This window comes from Macaca nemestrina, chromosome X (genome assembly GCF_043159975.1).
Source record: "Macaca nemestrina isolate mMacNem1 chromosome X, mMacNem.hap1, whole genome shotgun sequence".
Classification (NCBI taxonomy): Eukaryota; Metazoa; Chordata; class Mammalia; order Primates; family Cercopithecidae; genus Macaca; species Macaca nemestrina.
Genome location: NC_092145.1, coordinates 112033479 through 112052203, shown reverse-complemented (window position 1 = coordinate 112052203; position 18725 = coordinate 112033479). Strand labels below are relative to the sequence as shown.

Below are 18725 nucleotides of genomic sequence, written 5' to 3'. Positions count from 1 at the left end.
TTTTTTTTTTCAGACAGGGTCTAGCTCTGTTGCCAGGCTGGGGTACACTGGCGTGATCATGGCTCACTGCAACCTCTGCCTCGTGGGTTCAAGCGATCCACCAGCTGTGGCTTCCAAAAGTGCAGGGATTACAAGCATAAGCCACCGCACCCAGCCCAAATTTCTTAAGTTACTACAGAGTTTCTAGGAAAAATCCCATACCTGAAAAAGTTAGAAACTGACAGGAAGGATTTGAGATGGCGACCTGCTTCATATACACTCCTTATTAAAACTAGATAACAAACGCACCACGGAGGAGGAGAGGGGTAGGAAGAATGAAAAAAGAAAATCAACGCATGCTTACTCTGATTTTGGAAGAATCGAGAGAATCAGAGCGTGCGTCCTCTGAGTGTGGAAGAAACGAAAGAGAGAGAAAGTCAGAGCATGCGTACTCTGAACTGAAAGTAGCCAATCCCAGGGGATGCTTTCGGCGGGAAAATGAGAGTCTCCACCCTCACCTTGAGCAGGTTCTGCCCCTGGAGCCTGGACTGATAAAAGCCACATCAGCTTCGCTTATTCCGCCTACTATTCTGACTTCTGATTGGCCAGATGGAGTTCACTAACTGCCCTGATTGGTCCATCATCCTTGGGCAGTGACATTGCACAACAATGTCTCATCCTCCAGCCACACTTTGTCACCACTGCAACAAAGTGGGTGGTCCTCAGGAGTCGTCAGGAGATTTTGATCTCTCTGAAGACCGTCCCTGGATCTTGGGTTAAAAATCTGTATTCTAGTCTGAACCATGGGAAGAAAAAAATAGTCATCTGTGATTTTTCTGCTTGAAAGACACAGTGTTTTCCAAACTAGCACATTTGGGAGGTTTGCTGTACTTAGTTGTGGCGTTCATCCTTCAGTGGCTTCTATATCTGTTGCAACTCAGAAAACAGTCCAAGGCTCTCCAACCTCTGATTACATTTTTGAAAGGGAATCTAAGTGTGGTGCGCACAATTACCATCCTTTACCTGTAGCCCTGGCGAGAGAAAACTGTATTTACTTATGGGATGTGATTGTGGTGTTGTTTACATCTGCCTTGGCCAATCCTCCCGCCTCGTTCTTGGGATTACAGGCGTAAACCATCCCACCCCCACTAATATTTTTTATTTTTTGATTTTTTAATAGAGATGGTTTCGCTGTGTTGGCCAGATTGGTCTCGACGTCCTGGGCTCAAGCGATCCTCCCACCTTGGCCTCAGGACTAAGGGCATTCACCACCCTGCCCATGCTTTTTTTTTTTTTTTTAGTAGTAGAAACCAGGTTTTGCTATGTTGGCCAGGCCGGCATCAAGCTCCTGTGCTCAAGGGATCCTCCCGCCTTGGCCTCAGGACTACAGGCATGCACCACCCTGCCCAAGCAATTTTTTGTTTTGTTTTGTTTCATGTTAGTAGAAACCGGGTTTCGCTATGTTGCCCAGGCTGGCCTCAATCTCTTGGGCTCAAATGATGCTTCCACTTCAGCCTCAGGACTACAGGCATGTGCCATTCTGCCTTGCTCATTTTTATTTATTTATTTATTCATTCATTCATTCATTCATTCATTCATTCATTCATTTTTTAGGAGAGACAGGCTTTTGCTTTGTTGGCCAGGCTGGTATCGACCTCCTGGGCTCAAGCAATCCTCCCACCTTGGCCTGGGAACTACACGGGTGAGCCACCCCGCCCATGCTTTTTTGTTGTTGTTCTTGTTGTTAGTAGAAATGGGGTTTCGCTATGTTGGCCAGGCTGCCCTCGACCTCCTGGGCTCAAGCAATCCTCCCGCCTCGGCCTTGTGACTACAGGCTCACACCACCCTGCCCCTACTAATATTTTTAATTTTTCTATTAGAGATAATTTCGCTATGTTGTCCAGGCTGGTCACTACCTTCTGGGCCCAAGTGATCCTCCCGCCTCGGACTGGGGACTACAGGCATGCACCACCCTGCCTTTTGCTATTTTTCCCAGGCTGGTCTTGACCTCCTGGGCTCGCTCAATAATTTGATCCCGGGAAATGGAGGTTGCATTGAGCTGAGAGCACAGCACTGCACTCCAGCTTGGGCGACAGAGCAAGACTGAAAAAAGAGAAAGAAAGAGAGAAAGAGAGAGAGAGAGAAAGAGAGAGAGAGAGAGAGAGAGAAAGAGAGAAAGAGAAGAAAGAAAAGAAAGAAAAACGAAAGGAGGGAGGGAGGGAGGGAGGGAGGGAGGGAGGGAGGGAGGGAGGGAGGACGGAAGGAAGGAAGACCAGCTGAATCTCCATAAGAACAGTGAGCTTAGTGGTATTTTTTACTTACCCTCATCCCATCTCATGCTCCCAGCTGGGTTCTGTTCATTGCTGATGAAATACAGATAGGATTGGCCAGAACCGGTAGATGGCTGGCTGTTGATCATGAAAATGTCAGACCTGATACAGTCCTTGGAAAGGCCCTTTCTGGGGGCTGATACTCTGTGTCTGCAGTGCTGTGGGACAATGGCATAATGCTGATCATTAAGCCAGGGGAACATGGGTCCACACATGGTGGCAATCCACTAGGCTGCTGAATGGCCATTGCAGCCCTCGAGGTTTTAGAAGAAGAAAATCTTGCTGAAAATGCAGGAAAAAAAATGGGTATTATCTTGAGAAATGAACCCATGAAGCTACCTTCTGATGTTGTAACTGCCATAAGAGGAACAGAATTCTTTTTTTTTTTTTTTTTTTTTTTTTTTTGAGTCAGAGGTTCACTCTGGTTGCCCAGGATGGATTGCAATGGTGCGATCTCGGCTCACTGCAACCTCTGCCTCCTGGGTTCTAGCGATTTTTCTCCCTCAGCCTCCTGAGTAGCTGGGATGACAGGCATGCACCACTATGTCCGGCTAATTTTTGTATTTTTATTAGAGACAGGGTTTCGCCATGTTGGCCAGGCTGGTCTCAAACTCCTGACCTCAGGTGATCCACCTGCCTTGGCCTCCCAAAGTGTTGTGAGACATTGTGCCCGGGAGGAAAAGAATTATTAAATGCTATTGCTATTAAAGAAACCAATGACTGTGATGCTTGGAAGGTGTGTCTACGACTTCGAGTTTATGGACTTCTGGCCAAGCCCACCCATGGTGACATCATCAGGTTTCACCTCTGCTGATGTTCATGCAGGATGAGATTCAAGAGTCCAGTGAAGTCATTAACAAGACCATCTTGTCATGCAGAGGGTAGCAGCTGTTTTCAGTGGTCCCTGGAGCCTGCTGGAGACAGGTGGTCCTGTAAAAGCTCTGCTCTTAATGCGGGCACATTCCACTCCCATGTGTCTTCAAAACCTTTTTGGGGAATGTATGTTTTTTCAGTTGATACATAATAGAACAACGTTTATGAACCTACCATTTGCTTTGTAATGTAAGAGAATGTAATGGTATCTATATTCAGTGAAAGTGTTTTGATGTGCATGTGTACTTTCTAAGGTGAAATGCATCTATATATACAGACAGCCTTTAAATCACACCTTTCAGTATACTTTATATATGTTTTCATACTTTCCTTGCTGGTGTAAAGGTTTTGTATTTGAAAAAGTTATCTCTAGTGTATTACATAAAAGGCTTCACCTCATAAAGTCAAATCATTGATATCATTGAATTTTAGGAAGAATCAATGGTTAAGCATATATAAAATATATATATATAATACTAGCTTTTTTGTTTTGTTTAGTTTTTGTTTTTGTTTTTGTTTTGAGACGGAATCTCGCTCTGTCGCCCAGATTGGAGTGCAGTGGCTCGATCTCGGCTCATTGCAAGCTCCATCTCCTGGGTTCACACCATTCTCCTGCCTCAGCCTCCCCAGTCCCCAGCTGGGACTACAGGTGCCCACCACAACGCCTGGCCAGTTTTTTGTATCTTTAGTAGAGATGAGTTTCACCATGTTAGCCAGGATGGTCTCAATCTCCTGACCTCGTGATCCGTCTGCCTCAACCTCCCAAAGTGTTGGGATTACAGGCGTGAGCCACAGCACCCAGCCTATAAAATGCTAATATTAAGTAAACTTTATACTGGCCAACACCAGGATATATTCTATGGATGTCATTATTTTGAATAAGAATTAGTTTTTAACATTCCTAAATTGTTTTGAGTGCTTGATTATAATTTGTAAAAAATAATGTTTATTTTTAATATTTCTTTACATTTTAAACAAAGCTTATATTTCAGAAAATAAAAAAAAGATACAGAACATGGCCAGGTGCAGTGGTTCACGCTTGTAATCCCAGTACTTTGGGAGGCCTAGGTGGGCAGATCACTTGAGGTCAGGAGTTTGAGACCAGCCTGGCCAACATGGAGAAACCCCATCTCTACTAAAAATACAAAAATTAGCCGGGCATGGTGGCACCTGCCTGTAGTCCCAGGTACATGGGAGGCTGAGACAGGAGAACAGCTCAAACCCGAGAGGCAGAGGTTGCAGTGAGCAGAGATTGTGCCACTGCACTACAGCTTAGGTGACAGAGTGAGAATCCCTCTCGGGGGGAAAATAAAAAAGGTACAGTACATTTTCATCACCGCAATGCTGTCCCTTATACTACTGTTTTTCATTTCCGCAATTTTGTCTTTTCTACAATGCTATACAAGTGAAACCTTATAGTATATAACGTTTTATGGGCTTATTTCACTCAGCATAATTCCATGGAGATTCCTCCAAGATATTGATATTTGTGTGTCAACAGTTTGTTGTTGTTGTTGTTGTTGAGACAGAGCCTCACTCTGTCGCCCAGGCTGGAATGCAGTGTCTCAGCTCACTGCAACCTCCGCCTCCCAGGTTCAAGTGATTTTCCAGCCTCAGCCTCCTGAGTAGCTGTGACTACGGGTGCGCGCCACCACGCCCGGGTAATTTTTGTATTAGTAGTAAAGACAGGGTTTCAACATACTGGCAAGGCGGGTCTTGAACTCCTGACGTCATGATCCGCCAGCCTCGACCTCCCAAAGTGCTGTGATAACAGGGTGAGCCACTGTGCCCTGCCAATAGTTCATTTTTATTACTGAGTAGTATTCCAGAGGATGGATGTACCACAGTTTGAGCATTCACTTATGGTAGGACATATTGATTATTTCCAGCTATTGGCTATTACAAGTAAAGTTGCTATGAACAATTATGTACAAGCTACTGGATGGGCATAAATTTTAATTTCTCTGAAGTGTAATTGTTGAATTGTAAGGTCATTGCATTGTTTAGTTTTATAAGAAACTACCAAACTGCTTTCCAGAGTGTCTGTAAGATTTTACCTTCCTAGCAGCACTTAATGAGGTGTTCAGTTTCTCTGCATCCTCGTTACCATTTGGTGTTGTCACTATGTCTTTTATTTTAGCTATTGTAATAAGTGTGTAGTGATACCTCATCGTGGTCTTAATTTGCATCTAGTGAAGCAAATGAATGTTGAACATCTTTTCATGTGCTTGTTTGCTTGTTTCCTCTTCAGTGAAATGTATCCTTTCATGATTTTCTAATTGGATTATTTGTTTGTATTTTTTACCATTGAGGTTTTTATTATTTTTTTTCTTGAGACAGAGTCTTGCTCTGTTACCCAGGCTGGAGTGCAATGGCACGATCTTGGCTCACTCCAACCTCCGCCTCCCAGGTTAAAGTGATTCTCGTGCCTCAGCCTCCCGAGTAGCTGGCATTACAGGCACGCATCATCATGCCTGTCTAATTTTTGTATTTTTAGTAGAGATGGGTTTTTGCCATGTTGCCCAGGCTGGTCGTGAACTCCTGGGCTCAAGGGATCTGCCCTCCGTCCACCTCGACCTTTCAAAGTGCTGGGATTACAAGTGTGAGCCACCACGCCTAGCCTATCATCAAGTTTTGAGAGTACCATACGTATCCATTACATATTCTGGATGTGAGTCCTTTATTGGATATGTGGTTTGCAAACTTTTTCTCTCAGATCATACCTTATTTTTTCATCCTTTTTACAAGATTTCTTGCAGAGCAGTTTTAAATTGGATGAAATCTAATTTATATTTTTCCTTATGTATTATACTTTTTGAACCATTCACTATGCCCTAGATCTCAGACGTTTCTCCTATATTTTCTTGTAAAAGTTTTTTTTTTTAGTTTTTTATTTTATTTTATTTTATTTATTTATTTATTTATTTATTTATTTATTTATTTATTGAGATGGAGTCTCGCTCTGTTGCCCAGGATGGAGTGCACTGGTAGGATCTCGGCTCACTGCAAGCTCCACCTCCCAAGTTCACGCCATTCTCCTGCCTCAGCCTCCCAAGTAGCTGGGACTACAGGCACCTGCCACTACGCCGGGCTAACTTGTTTGTATTTTTGGTAGAGACGGAGTTTCACCATTTTAACCAGGATGGTCTGGATCTCCTGACCTCGTGATCCGGCCACCTCGGCCTGCCAAAGTGCTGGGATTACAGGCATGAACCACCGTGCCCGGCCTTTTTTAGTTTTATATTTTAGATTTAAATCTATGATCCACTTGACTTACTTTTTTGTATAAAGGTATGAACATTAAGACTTTCTGTTGTTATTGTTGTTGTTGCCTATGGCTCTCCAACTGCTCCAGCACCATTTGTGAAGCAGATGATCCTTCCTTATTTTTGTCTCTTAGTAAAAAATCAGTGTGGGGCTACTTCTAGGATCTCTATTTTGTTACAGTGATCTATGTGTCTATTCTTCTTCCAATAGTATATAGTCTTGATTCCTGTAGCTATATAAGAAGTATTGAAATATGGTAGAGCCATTCCTCCCACCTTATTCTTCCTTTTCAAAAATTGTCTTAGCTATATAAATATTTTTTGAGATGGAGTCTCACTTGGGTCGCCCAAGTTGGAGATCAGTGGGGTGATCCCGGCTCACTGCAACCTCCGCCTCCCAGGTTTAAGTGATTCTCCCGCCTCAGCTTCCCAAGTAGCTGGGATTTCAGGTGCACGCCACAACACCCAGCTAATTTTTGTATTTTTAGTAGAGACAGGGTTTTGCCATGTTGGCCAGGCTGGTCTTGAACTCCTGACCTCAAGTGATCTGCCCATCTCAGCCTCCCAAAGTGCTGGGAATACAGGCGTGAGCCACCGGGCCCAGTGTTGTCTTAGCCATTGACAATTTGTTACAGCAACAACCAAAAATGAATACACATAGAAACAGATTAATTAGTGAAACAAAATAGAAATTCAAGAAACAGACTAATTTATATACAAACTTCAGCATGCATTTCCAAACAATGGGCAAAAGATGGGATGTATAAAAACAGATTGTTGGCAAGTGTCTATCCATCTGGAAAAATAAACATTAAATCCTTACTTTCAACCACATAAAATAATAAATTCTAAAAATTCAGAGACTTAAATGTGAAAACGTGAAGTCATAAAAAACTAGATGAAATTTTAGGAAAATATTACAGTGTAAGACATCTTGAGTTGGCATAGACACTTCCTGACATTACACCAAGGCTATAAACAATGAATCTGACATACTTAAAGACGTAAAAATTAAAGTATCTTCTAAGTCAAAAGACACCATAAAAAACTGTTTAAAAAAGCAAATTTTAGGCCAGGCGCGGTGACTCATGCCTGTAATCCCAGTACTTTGGGAGGCCAAGGCGGGCAGATCATGAGGTCAGCAGATCAAGACCATCCTGGCTACCACAGTGAAACCCCGTCTCTACTAAAAATACAAAACATTAGCCAGGTGTGGTGGTGGGCACCTGTAGTCCCAGCTGCTCAGGAGGCTGAGGCAGGAGAATGGTGTGAACCTGGGAGGTGGAGCTTGCAGTGAGCCGAGATCGCACCACTGCACTCCATCCTGGGCAACAGAGTGAGACTCTGTCTCAAAAAAAAAAAAAAAAAAAAAAAAAAAGGAGACAAATTTTGGGGAAAATGAAGGATCCCCAATAAATTAACAGTAACCATCTCTAATATATAACAAAGCTTTTCCATATCAATAAGAGAAACTGGAACAACCCAGTGAAAAAATGTGTTCAGGCATGGCACTACTTCACCGTATAGCAGAAAAGGATTACGAAATAGAAAGTATGAAAGGAAAATAATAAAGGAAATGGAGAAGAGATCCCAGAACTTTCAACGTTCATCCATAGAAGATCCAGAGGTAAAAAATAGAAAGACTGGGTCAGGTGCAGTGGCTCATGCCTGTTATTCCAGCACTTTGCGAGGCCAAGGCAGGCAGATTACCTGAGGTCAAGAGTTTGAGACCAGCCTGTCCAACATGGTGAAACCCCATCTCTACCAAAAATACAAAAATTAGCCCAGTGTGGTGGTGGGTGCCTGAAATCGCAGCTACTTGGGGAGGCTGAGACAGGAGAATCACTTGAGCCCAGGAAGCAGATATTGCAGTGAGCTGAGGTCCTGCCACTGCACTCCAACCTCAGGGTCAGAGCAGAACTCCATCTCAAAAATGAAAAAAAAAAAAATAGACTGGAGAGAAGGCACTAGTTGAAGAAATAATGTCCTAGAATTTTCTCAACTGAACAAAGACATGAATCTTCAAACTGAAAAGAGCCACTTGGTTCTGAACCTGATTAACACACATGTGCACACACACCTGCAGGCACACAAGCCCACACACACACACCCTCGGAGTAAAATTTCTAGGATAAAGATAAAATCCAGAAAGGTCCCAGAGAGAAAAAGAGAAGAGAGAACGCAATGGAGAAGTTTTTCAAGGGGCTGATTTAAAATAACTTTGGGCCAGGCACAGTGGCTCATGCATGTAGTCCCAGCACTTTGGGCACCAAGAACGGATGCTCACTTGAGCTCAGGAGTTTGAGACCAGCCTGGCCAACAAGGCGAAACTCATCTCTACAAAAAATACAAGTAACCAGGTGTGGTGCCACGTGCCTGTAGTCCCAGCTACTTGGGAGGCTAAGGCAGGAGAATTGCTTGAGTCCAGGAGGTGGAGATTGTAGTGAGCCGAGATTGTGCCACTGCGTTCTAGCCTGGGTGACAGAGCCAGGCACTGTCTCAAAAAAAACAAAACAAGAACAAGCAACAAAAAAAAGTTGAGCCTAGATATCTATATACAGCCAGGATAATTCAGAATGAGGGGAAAATATTCCAGAAAATTCATGACGCATATACCCTTCAGAAATAATCATTGGTATACAGTTCTATGAGAAGGGAAAACTAAATTTAGGAGGAAGGAGGTGATTTCAGTAAGCAATGGTGAGGAGAAAAATAGTAAAATTTATTGAAAAGTATAAATTTAGATTGTAAATTTTAAAAATTACAGTCTTGAACTAAAATTCCCGATATTATAAACTTGGAAGATAGGAGCAGGGACAGGAAAGAAAAGAGAAGTTCTTTTGGTGTTCAAGGAATGGATACAGATGTTAATGAATGAGAGAATGTGGTGGTGCACGCCTGTAACCCGAGCTACTCAGGAGGCTGGAGCAGGAGAATCACTTGAACCTGGGAGGTGGAGGTTGCAGTGAGGTGAGATCACAGCATTGCACTCCAGCCTGGAAAACAAGAGTGAAATTCTGTAAAAAATAAAAAAATTTTTTTTAAATAATAAAATTTTTTTTAAAAGGACAGGCACAGTGGCTCACGCCTGTAATCCCGGCACTTTGAGAGGCCGAGGCAGGTGGATCACTTGAGGTCAGGAGTTCGAGACCAGCCTGGCCAACAAGGAGAAACCCCGTCTCTACTAAAAATAAAAAAATTAGCCTGGCACAGCATCACATGCCTGTGGTTGCAGCTACTCAAGAGTCTGAGGCAGTAGAATTGCTTGGACTCAGGAGACACAGGTTCAATAAACCAAGATTGCGCCACTGCACTCCAGACTGGGCAACAGAGGAAGACTCTGTCTTAAATAAATAAACAAATAAATAAATAAATACGAAACCTATTGGATACATTGGATATGAAAACATTAACTGCTCAAATAAATAATTCAGCAGAATAGGTTGGATGTTAAAACTGGTATAGTTGAAAAAGCAATTACTGAGCTGAGGAAATGCGTCTAAAGAATTCATAAAAGTAATCAGTAATGGATAGAGAAGAAGTAAAAGAAAGAAAAATTAATTAATAGGGAGGATAGAAGAATAAATGTCAAAACACATCTAATAGTAGTCTTGTAAGAAGAGAATATAGTTATTAAAAAGGAGAGTGTACTTAAATAAGTAATCAATGAGAATTTCTCAGATTTAAAAAAATGACTTAAGAATTAAAGATGTTATAGTACACACACACACAGGAACAGTGAAATGTAAAATTGTGAAAGACAAAAATTATTTTTTAAATGATCAGAGAGAAATAGCAGGTTACTTACAGAGGAAAAATAATTAAACTGACATCGGATCTCTCAAATACCACACTGGAGGCAAGGATACAATGGTGTAATAACTCCAAGATGTTGAAAAAAATGATTTTTTTTTTTGAGACAGAGTCTCACATTGTCACCCAGGCAGGAGTGCAGTGGCGTGATCTCGGCTCACTGCAACCTCTGCCTCCTGGGTTCAAGCAAATCTCCTGCCTCAGCCTCCTGAGTAGCTGGGGCTACAGGTGCACACCACCACACCCAGCTAATTTTTGTACTTTTAGTAGAGATGGTGGTTTGCTGTGTTGGCCAGGATGGTCTGGAACTCCTGACCTCAGGTTTTCTGCCCGCCTTGGCCTCCCAAAGTGCTGGGATTACATGCATAAGCCACTGTGCCCGACGAAAGAAAGGAATTTTTATAACGGGTGAAGTAAAGACAATGTCAGGCATATGACTTCAGGAGATTGAAGACACAGGGAAATGTTAAAGCAAACAAGTATGTATTGCACTTATTAGAGACTGTAAGGAAGGGTCAGCTGCAGTGGCTCATGCCTGTAATCCCAGCACTTTGGGAGCCCAAGGCAAGAGGATTCATCGAGCCCAGAAATTCAAGACCAGTCTGGGCAACATGGCGAAACCCCAACTCTACAGAAAATACAAAAATTAGATGGGCATATCAAGTTCCTCGGTCTGTAGAGAATTTAAAAAAAAAAAAAAAAAAAAAAAAAAAAAAAAAAAACCTGGGTATGGTGGTACACACCTGTAGTCTCAGCTACTCGGGAGGCTGGGGCAGGAAGATTGCTTGGGCTCTGGAGTTTGAGGCTGCAGTGAGCTAGGATTGGGTCACTGCACTCCAGCCTGAGTGACACAGTGAGACTTTGTCTCTGAAAATGAAAAAAAAAAAAAGATCGTAAGGACGATTTTACTCTAGTAAAAGTAAAAGACTACTGTGCTAGGTACAGGGACCACTGCAATGGGGTCTTGCAGTGGGAGAGTGATATTAGGATCGACTTCAACTCCACCAAGGACAAGTGGGGATTTGTAGTCAGGGAGTAGGGTCAGGGAGTCAGAAGATGGGAAATTACTTGGAGGAAACCTCAGGGGCAGGGGGATCCTGGCTAAACGGACTTGACAGGATTTTTGCTGAAACAGGCTAAATGGGCAGAGTCCCTGGATGAAGGACGGAGCCTGAGGTTGGGACCTAGTCAGAAACAGGACTCAGAGGAGCCCGACTTAAGTTTGGTCAAAGGATAGTGTCTGTCTGAAAGCATAAGCAATAAAGTCAACAGCAGTATAATGAATGGATCACAAAGGAGAATTTTTGTGCATTGCTAAGCAGGACTCTGCTTTAATCATTGTAAAAGTTGATTATGGGAAGTGAGCCATTCTTAGTTGATTTTTTGTTTCCTTGGTTTTTTCATTTTGTTTGTTTGTTTTGTTTTTTTGTGTGTGTGTGGTTTTTTTAGATGAAGTCTCCCTGTGTCACCCAGGCTGGAGTGCAGTGCATAATCTCGACTCACTGCAACCTCAGGTTCGTGGGTTGAAGCGATTCTCCCGCCTCAGCCTCCCGAGTAGCTGGGACTACAGTCACGTGCCACCACACCCCACTAATTTTGTATTTTTACTAGAGACAGGGTTTTGCCATGTTTACCAGGCTCGTCTGGAACTGCTGACCTCAAGTCGTCTGCCCACCTTGGCCCCCCAAAGTGCTGGGATTTCAGGCGTGCTCCACCACAATCCAGGCATTGAGTCATTCTTGGCATACACAACTATGTCAGAGTTGAGTGATCAGGGGAAAAAGCACTCAGAGCACATTGCACCTGCTCCAAGAATTGAATTTTCCACAAGGCTGGTGGCTGAAATGGCCTGCTGTCACCCTAAAACCACTTTTACGTAGTAACTGCTGAAACAACCTGCAATGACTCTAAGGCTCGTTTTACCTATTGTCCGCACTCACCAATCAGAGCTTCCAGCTCCCAAAAGCTTCTCTGGTGCCAATGGACTTGCTTTAAAAAATATAGGTAACATTTCTATTTCTAATAAAACTCTCAACTTTCTCTTTGTTCTTTGGACATACCAAAGACCAGTCAGTTTGTGTCTATGATTCTCAAATAAAATGTTTATAGATTCATGGCATGGCGTGGTGGCTCACCCTGTAATCCCAGCCCTTTGGGAGGCTGAAGCTGGCAGATCACTTGAGCCCAGGCGCTCGTGACCAGCCTGCACAATGTTGTGAAACCCTGTCACCACAAAAAAATACAAAAATTAGCTGGATGTGGTGGTGCATGCCTGTAATCCCAGCTATTCCAGAGGCTGAGTCCGGGAGGCAGAGGTTGCAGTGAGCTGAGATTGTGCCACTGCACTCCAGGGTGGGTGACGGAGTGAGACCCTGTCTTAAAACAGAAAACAAAAACAAAACCATAATATAACATCCTTAATATTGTAGTTTAAAAAAAGAGATTCATCTCCATAGTCTTTGATTTTGATATTTGTGGTGTCAGAAGTGGGGTCCAAAGCTGACTCGCCTTGGAGACATCAATGACCTCTGGAGCTATGGTGTGAGGTCTGCACACTTGGCCCCCTTAAGCTTTTGCTTTTCTGGTTGCCTCTTTCCCCCCACCCGGTGAGTCTCTCTTGGATCAAACTGTCATTTTCTGGGGGGTTGAGTTCAGTTTTATTTGGGAATTTGTTAGGAAGGGTCTTTCTCTCTCTCCTGGTTTTGAAACCTCCTCTTTTCTTTTCTTTTCCTTTCTTTTCTTGTCTTGTCTTTTTTCTCTTTTCTTCTTTTTTTGAGATAGTGTTTTGCTCTGTCGCCCAGGCTGCAGTGCAGTGGTGTGATCTGGGCTCGCTGCAACCTTCACCTCCCAGGCTCAAGTGATTCTCGTGCATCGTCCTCCCGAGTAACTGGGATTATAGGCGTGCACCACTACGCCTGGCTAATTTTTGTATTTTTTAGTAGACATGGGGTTTCACCCCGTTAGGCGGGCTGGTCTTGAACTCTTGAGCTCAAGTGACCTGCCCGCCTTGGCCTCCCAAAGTGCTGGGATTACAGGCGTGAGCCACTATACCCAGCCAGAGACCGCCCGTTTAAGAGGGATTTTCTCCCTCCTGGTTATGAGGCCTGGTTACAGAGATTTTTCTGTTAGAGAAGGCTTCTCATGCTTCCTGATAAGTTTGCACTTTATTTTCAGAATCATTTGCATGCTTGGAGTTTAATTTGGCTTTTGTGTATTAGGCATTAAACCGAATCACCTAGATTAATTTATTTACACACAGGCTCTCAAAGTTCAAAGGCATGCCAACATAGCTCCCTCTTTCTGGGACGCCAGCTGGTAATATGTGCCAACATTATGGGGATCATTCATGCAGTCTGTTTTCCTCAAAGTGAACTAAAATAATACAGTCCATATGGGACTCCTGTCTCGGTATCTTGAGGCTCCAGAACACATTCAAGACTCAAAGACTGCCTCACTGCAAAATACTGTCTAAAGCTAGCTGAGATTTTCTTCTCCAAAGCCTTCCCCTCTCCTTCCTTTACCGCTTCCTCTTTATCCTTCTTTAAGCAAAACTCTTTTCCCAAAACGCCTCAGCTACTCTGGCATACTGACTATTAAAATAAAGACAGTTGAAAAACATCAGATACAAATAAAATCACTGACCTTTGTAGTGTTTCTTAAAAGCAAAAGATGAAATTCCATGTAAAAGATCTCCTTCCTATAGTAAAAGGAAAGACAACACTCTTATCTTCAAGAATGAGGAATTGAGACCAAGAGAACACTATACAAAGCTTATGAGAATACCTCTTATCCTTTGGGCCTCCTCACATAATTCAGTCACATTTTACCGTTAACAATTCTTTGTCTAATTCAACATGTTGGTAACTGACTCAAACTGCTTTACCCGAAATTTGTGTCACCACCTTCATAAGATTACCTATTGAGGAGAAAAATCTTAAATAAAATTTAGCCTTCTTCCATTTTGTCAGAAATTAGGTCCAACGTCTTTTATAAATTGGTGAGTTTGTATGTTTTACTGTCCCATAATCAAAATTCTAAAATGAAAGCTATCTTTGTTTATGTACGTATCCGTGTTTGGGTGTATTCATACATATGTACATGTGTTATGTTAAATGTGTCTACATGGTATAATCTGGAATCGTTGGCAAACAATTATTTAAAGAATCCTATTCAGATTGGCTTAAATAGGTGCTCGTATAAATATACAGTAATTAACTAAAATGCATTTAGTTCATGCAACTTCAATTAAATCTTTGAAAAATAAGTTGGTTTTAAAATTGTTGGTAAAATAAAATGATAAATGTTTTCAAAATTGTCACTCATTTTTGGTCCGGTTTACTGGTTCTATATTTGTCTCTGTTAGATGTTTTAAGGTTATGAAATATAAACCTAACCTAAAAACAGAATGGTCTTTTATGTGTAATTATTTGATAAGTAAGACTAATTTAATATTGTGGGTATAATAAAACAGCTGTATTTTCTGAGTTATTGGCAAAATACTCATATATTTAAGGTTTTTGCTCAGGTGAACACCTGACATTTACAGGCTATAAAAATGTTTTAACAGGAAAATAACTCGAACTGATGACTAGCTTTATTTATTTATTTATTTATTTATTTATTTAGAGCAGAGTCTCCCTCTGTCGCCCAGACTGGAGTGCAGTGGTGCTATCTCGGCTCACTGCAACCTCTGCCTCCCAGGTTCAAGAGGTTCTCCTTTCTCAGCCTCCCAAGTAGCTGGGACTCTAGGCATGCGCCCCCATGCTTGGATACTTTTTGTATTTTTAGTAGAGGTGGGATTTCACTGTGTTGGCCAGGCTGGTCTTGAACTCCTGACCTCAAGTGATCTGCCCTTCTCAGCCTCCCTAAGTGCTGGGATTACAGACGTGAGCCACCACCCCCGGCCGACTAGCTTTGTTCAATATGTCAGTTTTCATAAGTAATCTAGGTATAATTGTTAAAATGAATAAATGAGGTAAATGTGAGATACATGTTTATAAGTGAAATTTTCATGTAATTTGAAATCTTTTTTTCTCTTACTCTTACCATATGAAGATGAAATATTAAAGTTATGTTATGTTAGATTAAGTAATAGGTACTCACTAAATGCCAGGATCATTTCCAGCTAAGAAAACAATGGATCCCCCTGCCTAGGCCTCCCAAAATGCTGGGATTACAGGGGTGAGCCACCATGCCCAGTGAGGAAAAGAAGTATTAAACACTATTGTTATTAAAGAAACCAAAGATCGTGATGCTTGGAAGGTGTTTCTAAGACTCGAGATAATGGACTTCTGGCCAAGCCAACCCATGGTGACATCATCAGGTGTGCGCCTCCACTAGTGATCAAGGAAGAGGAGATTTGAGAGTCCAGTGAAATCATTAACAAGACCATCTTGTCATTCTGAGGGTAGCAGCTGTTTTCAGTGGTCCATGGGAGCTTGGCTCCCTGTAAAAGCTTGGCTCTAAATGTAGGCACATTCCACTCCCATGTATCTCCAAAGCCTTTTTGTGGAATATCCATTTTTTTCAGTTGATACATAATAGAACTACGTTTATGAACCTGCCGTTTGCTTTGTAATATAAGTAAGAGAATGTAATGGCATCTATATTCAGTGAAAGCATTTTGATGTGCAAGCGTACTTTTTAAGGTGAAATGCATCTATATATACAGACAGCCTTTAAATCACATCTTTCAGTATACTTTATATATGTTTTTATAATTTCCTTGCTGGTATAAATGTTTTGTATTTGAAAAAGTTATCTCTGGGGTACTACATAAAAGGCTTCACCTTGTAAAGTCAAATCACTTTTATCATTGAATTTTAGGAAGGATGAATGGTTAGTCATATGTAAAATACCAATATTAAGTAAACTTCATATTGGGCCAATGCCAGAATGTATTCTATGGATGTCATTACTTTGAATTAAGAATTAGTGTTTAAAATTCCTAAATTGTTTTGAGTGCTTGATTGTAATTTGTGGAAAAAAATGTTTATTTTAAATATTTCTTTTCTTTAAATTTAAAATAAAGCATATATTTCAGAAGAAAAAAGATACAGAACATGGCAAGGTGCAGTGGTTCATGGCTGTAATCCCAGCACATTGATAGGCCAAGGTAGGCAGATCGCTTGACGTCAGGAGTTTGAGACCAGCCTGCCAACATGGTGAAACCCCATCTCTACTAAAAAAATACAAAACTTAGCCAGGCATGGTGGCACGTGCCTGTAATTCCAGCTACATGGGAGTCTGAGACAGGAGAATGGTTCAAACCTGGGAGGCAGAGGTTGCAGCGAGCCGAGATCCTGCCACTGCACTCCAACCTGGGTGACAAAGTGAGACTCAGTCTTGGAATTTTAAAAAAAGAAAAAAAAAAAGGTACAGACCATTTCCATCACCACAATGCTATCCCTTGTGCTACTCATTTTTAGTAATACCCACTCTCCTCCCATCCACCATCCCTAACCCCTGGCAACCACTAATCTGTTTTTCATTTCTACAATTTTGTCTTTTCTAGAATGCTGTACAAATGAAATCTCATAGTATATAACATTTTAGAGGCTTATTTCACTCCACATGATAACCTGGAGATTCATCCAAGATATTAATATTTGTGTATCAATAGTTCATATTTTTGTTGTTGTTGAGATGGAGTCTCACTATGTTGCCCAGGCTGGAGTGCAGTGGCACGGTTTTGGTTCACTGCAACCTCTGCCTCCCAGGTTTAAGCAATTCTTGTGCCTCAGCTTCCCAAGTACTTGGGACTACAGGGGCACACCACCACGCCCTGTTAATTTTTGTATTATTAGTAGATACAGAGTTTCACCATATTAGCCAGGCTGGTCTCGAACTCCTGACCTCATGATCTACTTGCCTCCTGACCTCATGATCTGCCTGCCTCGGCTTCCCTAAGTACTAGAATTACAAGCATGAGCCACCGCACGCGGCCAATAGTTCATTTTTATTACTGAGTGGTATTCCATGGTATGGATGTACCACAGTTTGGCCATTCACTTACTGTAGGACATATTGATTATTTCCAGCTTTTGGCTATTACAAGTAAAGCTGCTGTGAACAATTATGTACAAATTTCTGGATGGGGATAAATTTTAACTTCTCTGACGTGTAATTGTTGAATTGTATGGTCATTGCATGTTTACTTGTATAAGAAACTACCAAACTGCTTTCCATGGTGGCTGTAAGATTTTACCTTCCCAGCAACATTTTACTAGATATCCAGTTTCTCTGTATCCTTTCCAACATTTCGTATTGTCACTATGTCTTTTATTTTAACTGTTGTAATAAGTGTGTAGTGATGCCTCATCGTGGTCTTAATTTGCATCTAGTGAAGCAAATAAATGTTGAACATCCGTTCATGAGCTTATTTGCTTATTTCCTCTTCAGTGAAATGTATGTTCATATATTTTCATAATGTTCTAATTGAATTATTTGTTTGTTTGTTTTTACTGTTGTTTTGTTTTATTTTTGAGACAGAGTCTGGCTCTGTTACCGAGGCTGGAATACAGTGGCATGATCTTGGCTCACTGCAACCTCTGCTTCCCAGGTTCAAGTGATTCTTGTGCCTCAGCCTCCCACATACCTGGGATTACAGGCGTGCATCATCATGCCTGTCTAATTTTTGTATTTTTAGTAGAGATGGGTTTTGCCATGTTGCCCAGGCTGGTCTCAAACTCCTGGCCTCAAGGGATCTACCCACCATCCACCTCCACCTCCCAAAGTGCTTGGATTACAAGCGTGAGCCACCATGCCCGGCATATCGTTGAGTTTTGAGAGTACTATGCATATCCATTATATATTCTTAATGTGAGTCCTCTGTTGGATATGTGGTTTATAAACATTTTCTCCCAGTTTATACCCTGTTTTTTCATCCTTTTAACACAGTTTCTACAGAGCACAAGTTTTAAATTGGATGAAATCTAATTTATTTTTTTCCTTATGGATTATGTTTTTTGAACCATTCACTATGCCCTAGATCTCAGACGTTTCTCCTACGCTTTCTTGTAAAAGTTTTTTTAGTGTTATATTTTAGATTTAAATCTGTGATCCACTTGAGATATATATAAACGTATGAAAATTAGGGTTTTTGTTGTTGTTGTTGTTGTTGTTGTTGTTTTGCCTACAGATATGTAACTGCTCCAGCATCATTTGTTAAGCAGACGATCCTTCCTTCTTTTTGTCTCTTGGTAAAAAATTAGTGTGAGGCTGTTTCTAGGTTCTCTATTTTGTTCCAGTGATCTATGTGTCTATTCTTCTCCCAATACTACCTAGTCTTGATTCCTGTAGCTATATAAGAAGTATTGAAATATGGTACAGCCATTCCTCCCACCTTCTTCTTCTTTTTCAAAAATGGTCTTAGCTATATAAATATTTTTTGAGGAGTCTCACTTGTGTCACCCAAGCTGGAAGGCAATGGGGTGATCTCAGCTCACTGCTATCTCTGCCTCCC

The 18725-nt window shown here is 41.6% G+C and overlaps 1 pseudogene; it reads left to right on the top strand.

The window, feature by feature from the left end:
* Positions 1-477: 477 nt before the first annotated feature.
* LOC112428904 (ornithine aminotransferase, mitochondrial-like) lies at positions 478-15666 on the top strand (annotated as a pseudogene).
* The last annotated feature ends 3059 nt before the right edge of the window (positions 15667-18725 follow it).